The sequence below is a fragment of the Macrotis lagotis genome, chromosome 6 (genome assembly GCF_037893015.1).
Source record: "Macrotis lagotis isolate mMagLag1 chromosome 6, bilby.v1.9.chrom.fasta, whole genome shotgun sequence".
Lineage (NCBI taxonomy): Eukaryota > Metazoa > Chordata > Mammalia > Peramelemorphia > Peramelidae > Macrotis > Macrotis lagotis.
Window position 1 is genome coordinate 167,001,816 of NC_133663.1, and position 21,785 is coordinate 167,023,600.

Genomic DNA, 21,785 nt, shown 5'->3' on the forward strand with positions numbered 1-21,785 from the left:
ATGTTAAATAGTACTTGGTCTCATACTCATAAAAGGCTGGGGGGACAAGGAAGTTGATTTAACATTCTCCAATTCAATACTACATCTCTCCCTGCCTCTTTTTTTTACTGTCCAGCTAGTGACAATCATTGGTTCTGACCTCTAAAGGGATGACGCTCTGTTTATGAGAGATGACTAAGCAAAATCTATGGCCCAATGATTTAGCAAGCTAGTCTCTAGAGGTTGTGAAGTCAAGAAGTGACTTTCTGCTTTCTCTCAGTGGGCTCTTCAATGAATCCTTTAGAGAGTTTCATTCTCCAGGTCAATGACTACTGTACTATCTCTGCTTTCTTATTCTTCTCTAGAGACTCTGGTTTCTCCCAATGTTAGTGCAGAGCCTGGCCATGGTCCCTATTAAAATTATAAAAAGAATGATCACTGCTAACTTCATCTGAAGAAATCTTCCATCTCTTTGACCTTTCACAGTGCACAGTGTAGAGAATAAACAAGGGAGAAGATAGAAGCTGGGGCAGGAATATATTGGGGGTACAGACCTATAAGAACAGAGTCAGAACTACTAAAGCTCAGAATAATCAGGCTCCTGAGGATGTAAGAATAAATGAAAGCATGGCCATTTTATTTTGGGTTTACAGAAGATTGCTAGGGGTTGATGGCATGATGGAAACATATAGAAATCAAAGATGTTTCATTTTTACTTGACTTCTCTTTTCTCTACCAAAGAGAATTACATTAGAATTGGAAAGAACAAAACAAAATTGCTAAAAACTGAGAGCCAAGGTAAGTAAAGAGGTTGCTACAAGCTGCCCTTTATGAATTCAACATGGGCAAGATAAACAAAATTTTCAAATACTAGAGATATGATTGCACATATATATATATATATATATATATATATGTCAATAACTGAAAGATCATGAAGGGCAAATGTTAAAATGGGGGAAGGGAAGGAAAATAGATAACAGTGCCTGAAAAAATTTTGCAATCCTTGGCTGCAAGTCTAGGTACCAATTTGAGAACTGTATATTAAAGATATGGTTAGTTAATACCTAAAATGGAAGCAATGGTTACAAAGAATTAGACTATTTTAATTGATAGCAAAACTACCCATAATTCCTTTTTTGCAACTGGGTTATTAAACTAATAATCCTGGGAATATTATAGTTGTATCTATTTTTTAAATAAAAGTTTTTAACAACATATTCTCACTTTTTTGTGGAAGAGATGACCAGACATGTCTTACCCCAAAACTGTCATATTTTTCCATAAGATCCCAGGAGCCACAATGGAAAATGAAGAAAATTCAATTCACACATACTTGTGAAATTTAAGGAAACATCTTATGGTGAAGTAGGAATCATATAAATAAGAAAGGACACTAGTTTAAACAATGAATTATTAAACTTAAATATGACTCTAAATAACATAATTCTAATAGTTAATATTGTTTGTTATTACCATTCCATGTTTGTGGCTGCTAATTCAAGGTAGTTTAAATTGTTTAGACCTAGGTGAGTGTAAAGAGATAATTCAGTTATGAGTACAGAACACCATTAATATGTAATCTATTTTTTCCTTTAAAGCAATGAAAATTATCCACCCTTATGTTGATAGGTGCGTTTATAATGAATCTGTGACATGAAAGTGATGTCAGTTTCTCATATTTTGCTATGGCAGAAGAATATAAGTTTTCACTGATTCTACCACAGAAGAGAAAATCTGCTAGAATAGCACTGGAAAGACAAGTGAGGATACCAAATGGTTGTTCTCCAGGTTTGGGGGGTTTTTGCTTTCATATTGATCAATATTTATTAAACCATCTGCTATAGACAGAGGTATTGAGATCTCTATTGGTAGAAGGATAAACCACAGGAATGAAATCCCAAATACTCTATAATAATTCAATAAATTTGAATTAAGTACAAATTAAGTTTATGATATTATACTTCTCTCTGTTCTACAAGAAACTTCCTATGATTCTAAAAAAATACCATAACTTTTTTGAAATATTTTAATTGAAATCTTTTAAGAGCAAACATGAAGAGTTACAATACTCTACTGAATTTTAGTTATGATATATGTCGATATGGATTCCATTCATTTGTCCTTACAAACCCCAAACATACAAAGGAATTGACTTTTAAGCATCAAAATTTCTGATTTATTCATCTCATTTCACTAGATGAAAAAGAAATAACTATTTAGAAATTTGAAACAGGGAAAAAGATTCTAGAAAGTTGTAGGAAAATGGCTCTTCCTAAATTTTTACTTTTTTCTTTCTTTTTTTTATTTACACATTACTAAAATATTCTTGTTGTAAGAGTGAATGTAATTCCCCCTCCCCCCACAAAAATATAAAACCTCATGAGAAATAAAGTGAAAGAAAAAGTTTGTGGTCTGATACTATCAGCTCTATCTCTGAGGTGGATTGCATTCATCATAAGTCGATCAAAGAAGTTACTTCCATATTTTTCCACAGTTGGCTTTGCTGATTGCAATTCCCTCCATTCATTCCTCCCCACTACCATTTATTATATTTTCTCTCTCCTTTCCCTCTGTCCCTCCTCAGAAGTGTCCTATGGAGCAGCTAAGGGGTGCAGTGCACAGAATACTGTCTCTGGGGCCAGGAGGTCCCAAGTCTACATCCCACCCCAGAGACCCAGCAACCAATTAGCCCCTTGGTCCTGGACAGGCCACCCAATCCCACCACCTTACAAAAAGTAAAAAAGAAAATGTGTTATATCTGAATATCCTCTCCATGATCTACCCTCTCCTTTATCACCTACATTCCCTCTCCCCTCCCCCATCCCCTTTCTATTTTTCTTCTAGATTTCTATAGCCTATTGAGTATGTCCCTGAGCCATTTCTGATGAGAATGAAGGCTCCCTCATTCCCCCTCACCTTCCCCCTTCCATATCATTGCAAAAGCTATTTCTTGACTCTTTTAAAAGAAATATCTTAGCATATTCAACCTCTCCTTTCTCTTTCTCCAAGTACATTTCCTTTTTACCCATTGACTTCATTTTTATATTATACCTTCAAATTCAGCTCCCTCCTGTGCCTTGTCTACATATACTCCTTCTAACTGCTCTAATAAATGAGAAGGTTCATATGAGTACAATCAGTAATATCTTCCCATGTAGGAATATACACAGTTCATCATCATTAAATCCCTCATTATTCACCCTTCTTATCCATCGTCTCTATGATTTACCTGAGTCCTGTACTTGAAGATCAAACTTTCTGTTCAGCTCTGGTCATTTCAATGGGAACATTTGAAATTCCTGTTTCATTGAAAATACATCTTTCCCCTGGAAGAAAATGTTCATTTTTTCTGGGTAGTTGATTCTCGGTGGTAATCTAAGCTCTTTTGCCTTTCATAATTTTATATTCCAAGCCATATGAGCCCTTAATGTGAATGTTACTAAATCCTGTGTAAACTTGACTTTAGCTCCATGATATTTGAAATGTTTCCTTTGGGCTGTTTGTTATATGTTCTGTTTGACTTTGGAGTTCTAGAACTTGGCTATAATATTCCTGGGGGGTTGTTTTTTATCTCTTTCAGGAGGAGATCTGTGGATTCTCTCAATTTCTACTTTGCCCTCTGCTTCTAGGATATCAGGGTAATTTTCCTGAAGAAATTCTTTAAAAATGAAGTCAAAGCTCTTTTCTTGATCATGACTTTTAGGCAGCCCAATAATTTTTAAATTCTCTTCTGGATCTGTTTTCTAGATCAGTTTTTTTTTTTCAAATGAGATATTTCACATTATTTCACATTTTCTTCTAGTTTTTTCATTCTTTTGCTGCTCAATTATTGTGTCTTGATTCTTTGCAAAGTCATTGGCTTCCTTTAGCTCCATTCTACATTTGAAGGTTTTGTTTTCCTCAGAGAGCTTTCTCATCTCCTTTTCCATCTGGCCAATTGTGCTTTTTAAGGCATTCTTCTCCTCATTAACTTTTTAAGCTGTTCTTTCTATTTGACCTAAACTGGTTTTTAGCATGTTGTTATCTTCAGTATTTTTTTGGATCTCCTTGACCAAGCTGCTTACTTGGTTTTCATGTTTTTCTTCTAGCATCTCTCTCATTTCTCTTCTCAATTTTTCCTCTATCTCCCTTACTTGATTTTCAAAATCTTTTTTGAACTCTGTCATAGACTGAGCCCAATTTTTATATTTCTTGGAGTCTTTAGATGCAGAACCTTGGACTTTTTCATCTTCTGAGTATGTACTTTGATCCTCCATGGGACCAAAGTAATTGTCTGTGGTCAGGTTCCTTTTTCCCCGTTTACTCATTTCTTCAGCCTATGTTCTGGTTTTGGTGTATTTCCTGAGCTTTTGAGTATTATTGAGACATCCCTGCAAGGACTTCCATCCCTTCACAATCTTCTGGGAGGCTCTGACTGCTGACTGCTCTCCTGCCTGTGCTCTGGTCTGTGGATGACCACAAGTACACCCCTCTGCCCCAGGGCTGTGAGGAGGATCCCTGCTCTATGACAGTATGAGGTTCCAGACTGTGACTAGGGTCTGAATATGGACAAAGAGTCAAAGTCCTCTCTCAGGAAAAAGGAGAGACCTCAGCAGAATCCCCCAACTCCCTTACCTTCCATGGGTTGAGCACTCTGGAAGCAGCTGCTGGCGGCTTCTGCTGGGCAGCTCTATGGGCCAGATTCTGTTTCCTGGGATCTGGGCTGCACTAAGGGCCACAGCTGAACTGAGGAGGGCCACACTGGCCTGGGCTTTGAGCTCTCTCTGGCAGAGGTTTCCCCTGCTGATCTTCCAAGATGTGCTTTGTGCTCCCTGAGCTGACAGGTCAGGAAACTGCTTCTGCTGCCAATAGCTGGGGCTCCCAGGGCCCCAGGCACCCTGAGAGTTGTTCTCAGAAGGCTGGAGCTCCCACACTTTGGTGTGCTGCTATCCCCTCCAACCACGTGGAACAGAACCTTCCCACAATTTTCCAGGCTACCTTGGGCTAGAGAATTGCCTCATTGGATCTTTCTGTGGGTTCTGTCTCTTGAAAATTTAGAGTCACAATTGTAAGGTTTTTGAAATATTTTGGAGAGAGTACCTAGGAAATTCTTCTGCTGCCATCTTGGCTCTGCCCCCCTGATTCTTACTATTATTTATAGTATCAGTGTTGCTGGAGACAATAATCTCTTTGCTACAGTCACTCCTGGATTAAATTAGGTGATGAATCTTTACAGAATTACAAGGGCTAGAATGGAAGACTTAAGTATTATAAAAATGTTGTATTTGCAGGTTTTGTAGATTGTATCACATTACTGATATTTCTCAATTTGTTGTTTAAATAGTCCACACAGAAATACCTACTTACATTCCACATACTGTAATTTAATCAGGATGTAGCTATACAACTCAAGTAAATTAAAGTCAGCAACCATTTATCAAGCACTACTGTGTACTAAATGCTGTCTGGGTTTGGGAACTACAGACATTAATAGTCTCAGTCATCAAGTAATTTATACTCCACTGTTTATAAACATCAAATGCACAGATGAAAAAAAATATAAAATATATTTAAAATTGATAACAAGTAATTTTAGGACAAGTACTATCAATAAATAGGCATGTCAGGAAAGACTTCCTTTAGAGATGGCACTTATACTGAACCCTGAAGAAAACAAGGAGCTTCAAGGGGTGGGAATCAGCAGGGAGAACATACCAGAAATCTATACAATTTGAATGAAGGTGAAGTGGTAGAATATTGACTTGCGTACAAGGAATAGTAAGGAGGACAATTTGTCTGTAATTTAGTGTAGCAGGGTGGTGATTTGGGAAAGGTTTTTGAATGGTGAGCAATTTGTATTTCATTCTGGAGGCAATCAGGAGCCACTGACATTCCTTGAACTGTCAAATGATATGGCTAAACCCTGCATAAATGAAATGAAAAGGGAGAAAGGTTAGGGAGGAGCCAAAATGGTGGAGAAAAATCAAGAATTTTCCTGAATTCTCCCAAATTCATCTCCAAGCAACAGCAATTTAAATTTTAGAGTAGCAGAATCCATTTCAGATGGGACAAAATTACTTTCCAATTCAAGACAATTTAAAAAGTCACTAGGAAAGATTTGTCTCACAGAGGTGAAAGTGGAGCACAGTGTAATGCAAGCCTTACCTCAGCAAACCAACATCAGCCCTTGGGGAGGCTGAATCAACTGCAACAGTGAAGGCTTCAGGATATCTCAACCACAGATGATAAAGAGGTCAGACAACTGGTCAGAAAGATCTTACATGGGTCCTTTTGCAGGCACTAGGAAAAGGACTCTTTATGACTTGCTCATATGTGGATCTGGGTTACAGTCCCAGGGTAAGTATAAGCACTAGCACACCTGGAAGCCAGGATCAAAATTTTTAAAAATGCCTAGATATCATCTTTCAAGGAAATCTCAAGGAAAAGCTTAATATTAGAAGGTAAAATAGAAATGGAAAGAATTCACTAATCAGCTCCTGAAATAGGTCCTACAATGAAACCTCCAAAGAGTATTAAAACTGACTTACAGAATTCACAGGTCAAGGAGAAAATATTACAAGCAGACAGAAAGAAACAAAATATCCTGGAACCATAGTTGGGATAACACAAAATTTAGCAGTTTCTACAATAAAGGGTCAGAAGACTTGGAATTTAATATTCAAAAAGGCAAAGGAGCTATGATCACTTACCTAGCCAAACAGCATAATATTTCATGGGAAAAATTAATTATCAAGGAAATACAGGAATTTCAAGTATTCCTAATATAAAGACCAAGGCTAAATAGAATATTTGACTTTGAAATATTAGACTCAAGAGAAGAATAAAAATCAACAGGAAAGAGAAATCATAAAAAAATTCAATTCAATGAACTTAATTAAAAAGAAAATAATATATATATGTATATATATATATACTCATTTGGGTATAGAAATTTTTCTTCTCCCGTAAGAAAATAGGAGGGAAAAACAATAAGAGAAGTGGGAGAGGTAGGGAGAGTTGACAGACAGAAGGAAAACACTTTTGAAAATGAACAAGGTGAAAAGAGAAAAAAAGCACAAGATAAACAGGTGATAAAATAGGATGAAGGAAAATATGCAGTAGTATGTATGTATATATATATATATATACATATATATATACAAGTACATGCATATATAATTGTATATACATAAATGCATGTGTATATATATATGCATATAAAGTTAGTAATCATAACTGTGAAAAATATAGCAAGTTTTCTGATTAATGGCTCATTTCTAAGATATATACATACATCCATATATATATATATATATATATATATAATTTATAAAAAAAGAACCAAAAAAATTAGTAGGTTTGGAAAGAAGGTTAAGTTTGCTTGGGGCAATTTCAATGCGAGATGGTTGTTAGATGACTTAGCTGGGAACAAATGACTGGAACTCAGGAGATAATGGTGGCTGTCTATATAGACTTGGGAATCATTAATTGAACTCATGCTATATAAACATTCAAACTATGGAATAACTAATTTTTCTATTGTAATTATAATACATTAATACTAAAACATTAACAGATAATATATTGTTACAAAACTTATTCTGACATAATAGAGAGAGAGAGAGAGAGAGAGAGAGAGAGAGAGAGAGAGAGAGAGAGAGAGAGAGAGAGAGCATTGACCTCAGAATTAGGAAGAGTTGGATTCAAGTGCCATTTCTGATAATGCTGGCTGTATGATGTTGAGCAAGTCAATTAGCCTCTTGGTGCTCATAGAAATTCTCCAAGACTACACATTTGAGAATAGTTGTTAATTTGTAAAGAGAATTGTAAAGAGAACCCTAAGTGCCCTCCACTAAAGATAGTACACATCTAGAAACACCTCCATATCTCCCCACCCCCCAAAACCCATAACTATACTTTACCTCTGTCCCTCCAGTTCTTTTAAAAAATATCTCATTACAAATGTCAGAAGAAGATAGATGCCTAAGATACTTTATGTTTAATTAAAAACAAAATAAAAAAAATTAAAAAGTTAACTAATACTATAAAACATTCAGAACAGATTTATATAGCAAATTTTATTTTCTGTTAGGCTATCAGATCATAGTATACAGAAAATACCAGGAACAATACTCCATTTTGAGCAAACTCTGAGTTTTTTTTAAGAAAGCATATGCTAGTTTGGGAGAATGTCTTAGTTTTCTCAAGTTCTCAAAGTATTTATCGAACTGTTCAGCAGTAGTCTTAACTTAATATCTGAATCAAGACTTGGCTAAAGTAAAAAAAAAAATCAGAGAAGCTCAAGGCTATGTACTCCAGGAGATAATCCAAACCCAAATCCTTCTCTAGCATTCCTGCTAGGTAATCATAGAGGCTCTGGAGTGTCCTCATGACAGGGAAATCATTAATCATTACATTTTGGTACAACTCTAATTAATAGTAATTATTTTTTTCTCATATAGAGAAAATATTCTTTTTTACTACTTTCTATCCAAGAGTCTTAGTTTGCACCTCAGGAACAGTTCAAACAAGTTTACTTTCTCTTCCGTATGTAGACTTCAAAAATTTGAAAAGAATTTCTCTAAGTTTTCCTTATCTAGGCATTTCTTCAATCACTCCACAAACAAGGTTTTTCTTTCACTTACCATTTTGTTCACTTTTTTATGAATATATTGTAACTTATTAATGATTATTTCCTAATTGGAATATCTAGCACTGATAACAATAGAGTAGAAGAGTTGTGACAACAGCAGTGAACAATGAGGCCATTTCCTCTATTCTGGACGCTATGTTTCTATCAGTACAAAGAATAGTAGCATTCTTTCTTTTTTATATTACTACGAATTACTCATTCATATTAAATGTGCAGCTTTTCACAACGATTTTTTGACATCAAATATAAAATCCTCTGACTTTTAAAGCTTCTTAATAACACTGCACCACATTACTTTATCATTCTTACATCTTTCTGCACTCTAAGATCCTATGGCAATGGCTTCCTTAAAGCTCTTTGCATAAAACACTCTATCTTCTGACTGAATATTCTTACTGGTTGTCCACTATGTCTAGGTCTCTGTACCTCATTTCTGTCCTCTGACTTTCCTGGCTTTTTTCATTTCTTAACTAAAAGTCCACATGCAGCAAGCCTAGTCCTTTTCAATCTTGGTGCCTTTGCTCTGAGACTTACCCCAAATAAATCTCTATATAGCTTGTTTATGCCTAATTGCTTGTATGTTCTAACCAAATTTGATTGTGAGCTCTTTGAGAGGAGGGATGCCCCTCCTCCCTCCCTCCCCCCCCCCCTCTGTTTTATTTTTTTGATTTTTTTGAGGATAATGGGGCTAAGTAACTTGCCAAAGGTCTCAGCTAAGTAAGTATTAAATATCTGAGGTCACATTCCAGAGCTGGTACTCTATCCACTATACCACCTAGATGCCCCTCTATCTCTATTTGTAATCACAGCCCTCATTATAGTGCTTGGTGAAGTTTTTGTTTAATATATAAATATTGAATGACACATCCTTCTTGTCCTCCTTGGCTTTTGAACCAAAATATAAGACTTTGCTTCTATTATTATTAAATTTCATTTTAGGAAATTTGACTTGTTATTCTACTGTCTAGTTCTGGAATTCCCATCTTTCATCCAGTGATATGAACTATCCCTGTCATCTTTATTTAATCTGCAAATCTGCGAAATGTGCCATCTATACATGCATCTAGAGTATTAATAAAAATGAATAACAAAATAGGATTAAATACAAATATCTACAGCAGTACAAAAGAGTTAGTTATGCCCCCAGGATGGCATCAAGCAAGATTTCTGAGACACTTTTTATAATTCTAAATGATCTCTTATGTTTTCAGAGAAAATAATGAGATGTGAACCTAAGGAAGTACTGTATATTCATAAGGGTCAGACTTGGAGTCAAGAAGAGAGGTTCAAGTTCTTCTGCTGACCAGTCCTGGTTATGTGATCCTTGGTAAATTATGTTAATGCTATGGGACTCTGTGTCCCCATATGCAAAAGGAAGGGATTGGATGAACTGACCTCTAAGATCCCTCCTAGTTCTAAGTATTTGATCCTATATTATTTCTTTTTTTCCTACAGTAGAGCTTAATATATGTTTTTGCAACTTTGAATCCTGTAGTTCTTGGTAATATTCAAATAGAGATATAAAAGTTAACCGAAATTAAATATTTAAATGAAATGTTGCTATGCTATTGCATTCCTGCATCCCTATAGTAAATAAATATAGACCCTGTAATTAAGCTAAAATTTGATACCTAAGAGCCATTTTGAGAAATATCACAGTTTTAATTTTTACTGTCATATCATTTGATATATAAAATATATATCATAAAATATATTTATAAAATATTTTTATTTCCTTCTGCAAGACTCAATGAAAATTAATAATTTTCCTTCTAATCTAAAATACATTCTATTACGGTTGTTAGCTAAAGTAAAGCAGAATTTCTTAAATTAAAAAAATTAGGAGAAAGATGAATAAAAGATTCATCATGAATTATAGCAACAGCAGATGCAGAATGCCATCTGTCCCACAAATGTAATTCAGCAGTGGTGATCACAAAACAGTTAAATTCTCACAACCAGTACAGACTGCCTTTGGAGGCATGTGAATTAAAAAACAAAGCTAGTAAGGAATAGATCTACTTTAATTTGACATGAGTCTACAATAAATAATAAAAGACTTAGAACTCATGTTGAATATCTATCTAGATAGATATACTCATGAACAAGATGTAAAAAAGTGACCATGAACCAACTCAAAGCAACGAAGAACCACTTTGATTAGTAATGAGATAAAATGCAACATTTAAAATCAAATTACAAAAGACAATATCCTCTTCCTAAAAAACAAACCTGTCACTAATAGCAATATATTCTCTTCCCTGCAGTAGGATTTCTTTATACTGTACTCAAGTACATCCCTATTGGACTAAACAGTAACTGTATAACTTTTGCCTTGAAAACAATAAATACATGCTGTGAATTAAAGAGGAAAAAATATTTAATTTTATAAGTGTCACTAATAGAAAAAGACAGCTATATCCACTTTGTACTGAGAGATATACTAGACTGAAAAATATGAGATCCTATCTCATCAGAGTCCTATATGGTCAGCAGCAGGTCATTTTACTTCCCTTGGACTCAGTTTCTTCCACTTAAAAATTAGAGCTCCTTGCCATTCTACATGTTGACTTAGAAAACCTAAATTTAACTCTATTTATGTTGTATTAAATTTTTATTTATTTTGTTAAACATTTTCAATAACATTTTAAATTGCTTTTTCCACTTGGGGAGTTGTGCAGACTGCAAATTTGATATCTCTGGACTCCTGAAAACATTGGCATCTAGGAGATACAGTGGATAGAACACTGGCTTTGGATTCAGGAGGAGGTGAGTATGAATATGATCTCAGACATTTGTACTTATTAGCTGTGTGACCTTGGGCAAGTCACTAAACCCTAATTTCCTTGTATCCAGGGTCATCTCCATCATCCTGCTTCCTTTCTGACCACTAGACTCAGATGACTCTGAAGGAGAAAGGGAAGTTGGTGACTTATCACTCTCAAATCCAATTCATGTGCTTATCATGGCATCATCTCCCTGAAGTCACGGTCTTTTTTGAAAATGAAGGAAAATATTATTCTAACTCTAACATTCCATTTGGCATTTTATTTTTGGTAGCCCATGGCATTGTCTGAAAGATCTTTCCTTTTTGTGCCATAATCAGGAAAATGTACTCTTCCTTCTGACCTGAATTTTTACCCACAGAGATAAATTTAAAATGAACTAAGCACTAGTTCAAATTTAATTCTGCTTGTGAATTCACATTAGCAATAATATTGATGTGGTGATTCTTTGTAATAAAGCTAAGACTACAGAATAGGGAAGGTTCTGCCCAACTAAAAAATCTAGAGTATTCTACTCCATCCAAGGAAATCTTCATATTTGGCCACTGGACCCAGATGGTTCGAGAGGAGAAAGTAAGGCTTGCACAGACCCTCTTCAATTAATACAATTCACTTGTATGTCATGGCACCACCTCCCTGATGTCATAGTTCTCTTTGAGAATATAGAACAGATAACAACAATGTCAAAACCAGCCAGAGTTAATCATTTTTATTAGGACATAATGGCTGGTCAGAGTTCCTCTCCACAACCTCAGGGGAGCTGGGATGCTGGGGCCTGTACCAGGTCCTCTCAGTGCAGAGACGGAGCATCACTGCTGGGGTAGTGTCTCTTTTGGCACTCTTAGGGTGCATTTTATTTTTACCATTGGTTGACATTCCTAGGGGGTTTTCTGTGGCAGAGTCTGCATTTCCTCTTACCAGAAGATGCTATGTTCTTAATTTCTCTGTTCATCCTGGTACTGATAAACCCCTGCTTTATTATTCTTCTAAATGGTCTTAAGTCAGAGACTCAAATTGCAGGGAATGATATGGACAAAGAATATTTGCTCATCACAGGACTGGCTAGATTTTGAAAGGCATCAGTAGAGTTAACACTGGGCAAAAATAAAGATCTGGGGGCAGCTGGGGTGCACAGTGGATAGAGCACCAGCCCTGGAGTCTGGAGTACCTGAATTCAAATCTGGCCTCAGACACTTAATAATTACCTAGCTGTGTGGCCTTGGGCAAGCCACTTAACCCCATTGCCTTGCAAAATCCTAAAAAAATGAAATAAAAGAGGAGCTGAAAAGCAACCAATATGGGCATTTTACAGACCCGTTTCATCAAGGGTGCAAGCAGTTTTATGCAACCATTTTTCAAATTTGTTTGGGGTATTCATCTTCCAGAACTATATTGGTGCAATGACATCCACATCTTCAGGGATCTGAATGGTTCCTGCTACTATGACTCCAAGACTTGTAGCTTTGACTTTACAGGAATTTTGGAAGACATTTTGAAAAATCCAGTTCAGTGTGGCATCCTCCTGCACACCTGTGCTTGCAACATAAAAGAAATCAATACTTGTCCTGAACAGTAGAAAGAAATAATATCTCTGGTAAAGCAAAGGAAACTTGTTGCAATTTTGATGTGGCATTACACCAGGCAGACAGTAAGCACAGCAAATAGAGCACAAGACTTGAAGTCCAGAAGACCTGAGTTCAACTTCAGTCTTTCAGCCTTTTACCAGTTATGTGAACTTTGTGCATATTGTTTAACCTATGTAAGACTTGGTTTTCTTTTTTATAAACTGGGGATAATCATAACATGTACTTCACAGGGTTATTGTGAAAATAAAAAGAGTTAACATATGGAAAGCACTTTGCAAATCTCAAGGCATTGTACAAATATTAGCTATCACCATTAGTCAGTTAATAAATATTTATTAAGCATTTATTATGTGCTAGGCATTGTACTAAGTGGTGGGGTAAAAAAAGGTAAAAGATAATCTCTGGTTGCAGAAGTTCATAGTCTAATGGAGGAGACAACATCCCAACAATAATCAAATTATATATACTCAAGCTATATGCATAATAAACAAAGTCAACAAAACAAGGGCATGAGAATTAAAGTAGATTGAGAAGGGATTGAGAACATAGGATTTTAGATGGGACATTAAAAATACATGGAGAACCCAGGAGGCTGAAATAAGGAGAGAATTATAGGCATGGGGACAGCTAATGACCTGGAGTCAGGAGATAGAGATAGATACCTCTTTGAAGTAAGAAGGCTAGAATCAGTGGATCATGGAATATAGCTATTGTGTGTGTATGTGAATGGAAGTTGTATTATTATTATTATTATTATTATTATTGTTAAGTCAGGGAAACACAATCTATGAATAAGTGAAGTTGCTGACCATTCAAAGGGCAGTGGAAAGGCACATACATTGGGGTTCTAAATTACCCTAGCAATTACCAATGAGGAACTGGACAGAAAATCATCACAGAAAGTGTGCCTGGAAAAGAAAGGGAATGTGGGGCAGCTAGGTCGCGCAGTGGTTAAAGCACCGACCCTGGAGTTAGGAGTACCTGGGTTCAAATCTGGCCTCAGACACTTAATAATTACCTAGCTGTGTGGCCTTGGGCAAGCCACTTAACCCCATTTGCCTTACAAAATCCTAAAAAAAAGGGAATGGATATGCCCAGAGGGAAAGGCAATCTACATTAATTATTAGTATTAATGCAATATCAAGACAACTAGAAAAAGACTCCTGAGCATTGGTTCACTATTGATGGATCCCTTACAGCTGAATTTAGATAAAAATTACACAAGAAGAATGGAAATGATTAGCCTCTTTGCCATTTGAGGGAATATTGCTATCATTGATATCAGGATGCGTCAAAGTAAGATAATCACTTCTGACAATATTTGTCTGATGTTGGGCTAGTTAACTTCCTTAAACTCATCTATAAAACCGAGGAGGATGGACTCAAATTCAATAATCTTTTCTAGATCTTTTCTTTTCCAATTTGAAAGTGAGCTACTTGAGAGCTGAAGCTGTATTGATTTTTCTTTTTTTTAATAAGACAATTTTGTTTGCTATTTTTCTCATTTTTCTTTTTAAAAATGTTTTCTGATAATATGCAAAAGTATTTTCAAAATACATACATTTGCAAGTATATGAGTTACACATTTTTCTACCACCATCCCATCTCTCCCCCCTCCCCATGACAGTGAACAATCTGGAAAAAATTATACATGTATAATCATATTTAGCATATTTCCCTATTAGTCATGTTGTGAAAGAGAAATTAGAACTAAAGGGGAAAAAACATAAGATAGAAAGAAAAAAAACGCAATAGAAATTTTAAAGTCTGTATTCAGACTCCATCATTTTTTTACCCCTGGATGTGTATGGTATTGCCCATAACAGGTATCTCAGGATTGTCGTTAATTTCTGAACTGCTGAAAGGAGCTGTATCCATCATAGTTGATCATCTCAGTCCTGTTCTTAAAGTATACAATGTTTTTTTGGTTCTGATCACTTCATTCAGTATCAGTTCATGCAAGCCATTCCATGCTTCTCTTAAGTCTCTTGGTCTTTTATGATTTCTCACAGAACAATAGTACTCCATAATATTCATATCCATAACTTGTTCAACCATTCCTCAACTGATGGGTATTCCCTCAATTTCAATTTCTTTGACACTACATAAAGAGCTGCTATAAATATTTTTGAACATGTGAGACTTTTCTTGTATTTTATGCTCCCTTTGGGATTTAGACCCAAAGGGTATGCAGTTTGACAGACCATTGAACATAGTTTCAAATTGCATTTCCAGAATGATTGGATCAGGTCACAACTTCACCCATAGTGTATAAGTGTCCTAATTTTCTCACATCCTCCACAATATTGATCATTTTTCTTTTTTTGTTATCGTAGCCAAAAGTGATAGCTGTGAGGTGGTACCTTAGAAATGTTATAAATTGCATTTCTCTTATCAATAATGATTTGGAACATTTCTTCATAGAACTATAACAGCTTTTACTTCATCTGAAAATTGTGTGTTCATTTTATCTGACCATTTATCAATTGGAGAATTACTTGTAATGTCATAAATTTGATTTGATGATCTATATATTTTAGAAAGGAATGCTTTATTAGAAATACTAGCTATGGGGTGGCTAGGTGGAGTAGTGCATAGAGCACCAGCCCTGGAGTCAGGAGTACCTGAGTTCAAATCCAGCCTCAGACACTTAATAATTACCTATCTGTGTGGTTGGGCAAGCCACTTAACCTCACTGCCTTGCAAAAAAAAAAACTTAGGGAAAAAAAGAAATAGTAGCTGTGAAAATTATTTCTGAGTTTTCTGTTTTCCTTCTAATCTTGGCTGCATCAGTTTTATGTATGCAACACCTTTGTAATTTAATAAAGTAAAACTTATCCATTTCGCCATTTATCATGTTTTCTATTTCTTGTTGATTATAAATTTCTCTACTGTCCATAGATCCAACAATTAAGAGTATTTCTTGCTCTCCTAAATGGTCTATGGTATTTATCATCATCTATATCTAAATCCAGTACCCATTTCAATCATCTTGCTATAAGATATGGGTCTATGACATATGGGTCTATGCCTAGTTTTTGCCAAACTATTTTCCAGTTTTCCCAAGCAGTTTTAATCAGAGTGAGTTCTTACCCCAGAAGCTGGTGTCTTTGAGTTTATCAAACAGTATATTACTGTAGTCATTCATGAGGATTTCTTTTGTACCTAATCTAATCCATTGATTCATTACTCTATTTCTCAAAAGGCAGCAACAGACTATTTTGATGACTGTCACTTTAAAATATAATTTTAGATCTAATAGAACTAGTTCACCTTCCTTTATAATTTTTTCATTGATTCCCTTGATATTCTTGACTTTTTGTTGTTTCAGATGTATTCTGCTACAATTTTTTTCTAGATCTGCAAAATAGTTTTTTGTACTTTGATAGTTATGGTACTGAACATGTAATTTAATATGGGTAGAATTGTTATTTTATTATACTAACTCAGACTAACAATCAACAATTGACATTTTTCCAATTGTTTAAATCAGGTTTTTCTTGTGTGAAAAATGTTTTGTAATTCTGCTCATATAGTTTCTAAGTTTTCTTGGAAGGTAGATTCCCAAATATTTTATGTTATCTAATGTTACTTTAAATGAAATTTCTTTTTGTATTTAATGCTCTTGGATTTTATTAGTTATATGTAGAAATGCTGATCATTAATGTGGATTTATTTTAATTCTGCTATTGTGATAAAACTGCAATGTTTTTTCAAGTAGTTTTTTCATCAATTTTCTAGGGTTCCCTAAGAATACATCCTATCATATGCCATCAGTTAAAGTTTTGTTTCCACATTGCCTATTCTAATTCCTTTGATTTTTTTCTTATGTAAAAGCTAACAATTCTAATACAATATTGAATTGCAATGGTGAGATTGGGAATCCTTATATCACTCCTAAATTTATTGGAAATGCTACTAGTTTTTTTTTTACCATTTTATATAATGTTTGATGATGGGCTTAAATAGATAATGGATTAGCATTTTAAGGAAAAACTCCATTGATTCCAGTGCTCTCTTTAATGTTTTTATTAGGAATAGGTGTTGAATTTTGTCAAAGGATTTTCAGTATCTATTGAGATAATCATATGATTTCTGTTAATTTTGTTATTGATTTGTTTAGTTATGTTGATTGTTTTCCTAATATTGAACCAACCCTGCATATCTGGTATAAATCCTACCTGATCATGTAATAACATGTAATGTTTTTGCTAAAATGTTTGCATCAGTGTTCATTAGGGAGATATGTCTAAAATTTTTGTTCATTTGGCTCTTCCTGGCTTAGGTATCAGTATCACATTTGGCAGAAAGCCCTCTCCTATTTTTTAAAAGAGTTCATAAAAATTCTAATTAAATGGTTGGTAGAATTTACTTGTAAATTCATCAGGGTGGGGGCAGCAAGCTGATGCAGTGGATAGATCACTCTCCCTGGAGTCAGGAGGACCTGACTTCAAATCCAATCTCAGACACTTAATAACTGCCTAGCTGTGTGACTCTAGGTAAGTCACTCCTAACCCCATTGCCTCAAAAAAAATGGGGAAAATTTTAAAAAATGAGAGATACATTAAAAGGTAAAAATGGGAAAATAAAAAACTGTTATCCAATAAAGATTAAATTGGCTATATCCCCACCTGGCATGAAGATTCTCATAACACTTAAAAATTCTAACTCTATAAGAGGGAATAAATTTAGGCAGAAGAAATCGACATTCATGATGTGTCCATGACATTGATAGAAGGATTTTTAAAAATAACTCATTAAAAAGGGGGAACAGTAAACAGACTGGAAGAAGGAGATTGAATGAGATAAATTACCTCACAGGAAGAGGTAGAAAGGAACTATTGCAATGAAGGGGAAGAAGGAAGGAGGTGAAAACTGCCTGAATATTACTCCCATCATATTTGGCTCAAAGATGGATGAACATGCATACTCAGTATAGATCAGAAACTTATCTTACCTTTCAAGTATTAAGGGAGGGAGAAAAGAAGAAACTGATAGAGGGGAGGGAAGGAAGAAAAGGGAAGGGGAAAGAAAAGTGAGGGGGCTGGATAGGATAAGGTGGGGGTGGCTAGGTGGAGCAGTGAATAGAGCACCAGCCCTGGAGTCAGGAATACCTGAGTTCAAATCCGGCCTCAGACAATTAATAATTACCTAGCTGCGTGGGTCTTGGGCAAGCCACTTAACCCCATTGCCTTGCAAAAACTAAAAAAAGAAAAAAAGAAAAAAGGATAAGGTGAAAGAAGGGGGAAATACAAACAGAGGAGAGATAGCATGGAGGGCAATAAAAAGGTTATCATAATTTTGAATGTGAACTCTCACATAAAACAGAATCAGATAGCAGAATGGATTAAAAACCAGAATCCCACAATATGCTGCTTACAAACACATCTGAAGCAGAGAGATACGCACAGGATTAAATGTAAAATACTGGAGCAGAATATATTATGCCTTAGTTGAAGTGAAAAAAAAAAAGCAGGGGTAGCAGGGCTTATTTCAGACAAAGCAGCTGCAAAAATAGATTTCATTAAAAGATAAAAGGAAGGAAACTATATGCTCCTAAAAGGTACCATAGACAATGAAGCATTTTTTTTTTAGGTTTTTGCAAGGCAAATGGGGTTAAGTGGCTTGCCCAAGGCCACACAGCTAGGTACTTATTAAGTGTCTGAGACCGGATTTGAATCCAGGTACTCATGACTCCAGGGCCATTGCTTTATCAAGTGCACCACATAGCTGCCCTAATGAAACAATTTCAATACTAAATAGGTGTACACCAAGCAGTATAGCATCCAAATTCTTAGAGGAGAAACTGAATGAATTACAAGAAGACATAGCCAGTAAAACTCTACTGATGTGAGAGCTCAACTTCCCTCTCTCAGGATTAGATAAATCTAACTATAAAATAAACAAAAAAGAAGTTAAGGAGGTGAATGGAATGCTAGAAAACTTAGTTATGATAGACCTCTGGAGAAAATTGAATGAGGATATATCCCCCCCACTGCAGTACATGGTACCTACACAAAAAACGATCATGTATTAGGGTTTAAAAACCTCGTATGGAAAAACAAAAAGTCAAGGATATCAAGGTAATCAATGGGAAAAAAAAGTAAAAGGCAGTGGCCTAGCCATCCTACATCTAAAATTACATTATAAAGCATCCATTATCAAAACTGTCTCTTAATGGCTAAGAAACAGAATGGTGGATCAGTGTAATAGATTAGGTGCAAAAGAGATAGTAGGAAGTGACTTTAGTAATCTCCTGTTTGATAAACCCAAAGATTTCACATTCTTGGTTAAGAACTTACTCTTCCAATAAAATGTGAGAAAACTGGAAGACAGTATGGCAGGAACTAAGATTTGACAAACATCTCACAACCTATTCCAAGATAAGGTCAAAATGCGTCCAGGATTTAGACATAAAAGACAATTTAAAAGCAAATTAGGAGAAAAAGGAATAGTTTACTTGTCAGATCTATGGAAAGGGGAGCAGTTTATGACCAAAGAAAAGATAGACAACATTATAAAAAATAAACAGTATAATTTTGATTACATTAAATTAAAAAGGTTTCATACAACAAAACCACTATAGCTAAGATCAAAAAGAATGTAGTGAATTGGGACATAATTTTTACCACTAGTCTTTCTAACAAAGGACTCATTTCTAAAATACAAAGAGAACTGAGTCAAATTTATAAAAAAAAGTCATTCCCCAATTGACAAAGGATATGCAAAAAAGTAATTCTCAGATGAAGAAATCAAAGCTATCTATAGTCAAATGAAAATAATTGTTCTAATTCATTATTGATTAGAAAAATGCAAATTAAAGTATCTCTGAGATACAACCTCACACTTAGCCATTATGACCAGAAAGGACAATGATTAATGTTGGAGGGGATGTGGGATATCTGGAACACTAATGCATCTTTGGTGGAGTGTGAACTGACCCAAACTTTCTGGAGGGCAATTTGCAATTATGCCCAAAGAGCAATAAAAATGTGAATACCCTTTGATCCAACATTACCCTTATTGGTTCTGTATCCTGAAGAGAACATGAAAAAGGGTAAAAATCTCACCTGTCAAAAATATTCATAGCAGCTCTTTTCATTGTGGCAAAGAATTGGAAATTGATGGGATGCCCTTCAATTAGTGAATGGCTTAATAAATTGTGATATTATATTATTATATATACAATATATAGATGTGTATGTATATGTGTGTATGTGTGTAATCTTGATGGAACACTAGTGTTCTATAAGAAATCATGAGGGACAGAATTTCAGAAAAGCCTGGAAAGACTTGCATGAATGATGCTGAGTGAAATGAGCAGAACCAAAAGAATATCATACACATTAACAACTGCATGGTGTGATGATCAACTATGATGGACTTGCTCATTCTATCAGTGCAATAATCATGAGCAATTTCAGGGGATTTCTGATGGAAAATGCCAGCTGTATCCAAAGAAGGAATTGTGGAGATATTATCTAATATGTAATTTTGCTCTCTCAAATTTTATTTCTTTTTCTCCTTTTGGATCTGATTCTTCTCTTACAAGAAGTTCATTTTCAATCCATACTTATCATGGATAAACATGTAAAGCTTTTATCAGATTGCCTTTTGGAGGGATGGGAAAGGAAAGGGGGGGGAGAAAAATTGTAAAACTTAAAATTTGCAGAAAAAATTACTAGTAGAAGCTACCATTGTATGTAATTCGAAAACAAAATATTTATGTAATAATAATAAAAAAATAAGCACAATCCTCATGAGCTAAAGTATCACTTAAAGCAAAATCTCTTCATGATCTATTTATGGCCTGACCTTGTAAGTGCACTCCCTCTCTCTGGACTAATAGATAATAAAGCCCTCTTTAAAGTGTCAAGAAAGCAGCTTTACTTCATGATTTATTTATATTCCCACCCTTTAAATATACTCCCTCTTCTATATTCGACCCTCACAAGCTAAAGCATCATCACTGTCATAGTCAATCTATATCCATACTCTCTCTCTCTCTCTAAGTATGTTTCTTTTAACTATTTTAAGATAAATACAATTCTAAGAAGTTATAAGTATCATGTTCCTTCGTGGGAATTTATCCAGTTTAATGCTATTGACTAGCATTTTTTTCTCTTTTCCATTTGACTTTTTATGCATTTCTTGACTCTTCCTTTTGAAGATTGAATTTTCTATTCAGTACTGGTCTTTTTCTCAGATAATTTTGAAATTTCTCTATTTTATTGAAAAATCATCTTTTCCACCGAAAGAATATGCTTGCATGGTAGTTGTCATATTCCAGGCCTTCTGATCTTTTAATGTTGAATTAATGCGTAATTAATGTACAAAATTCTGACTGTGGTTCCTTGATATTTAAATTGCTTCCTTTTTGGCTGCTTGCAGTTTTATCTTCTTTAGCTTAGAATTTGGTTACAACATTCCTTGAAGTTTTTATTTTGGGAATCTCTTTCTGGAGGTGATCAGTGGATTCATACAAGGACTCTTTTGCATTGTTGTTCTAGAATATTAGATAAGTTTTCCATGATAATTTCCTGAAAGATATTTTCCATGTTCTTTTTTTGATCAGACTTTTAAGTTGAACAATAATTTGTCAATTATTTCTCCTGGATGTATTTTCCAGGTAGGTCACTTTTCCTAAAAGGTACTTTAGGTTTTTTCAATTTTTTTCAGCTTTTTGGTTTTCTTTGATGCAATCTTGTCCAATTCTAATTTTTAGGGTTTTATTTTCTTCAGTTAGCTTTTGTGTTTCTTTTTCCAGTTGGTTCGTTTTACTCTTATATGAGTTATCTT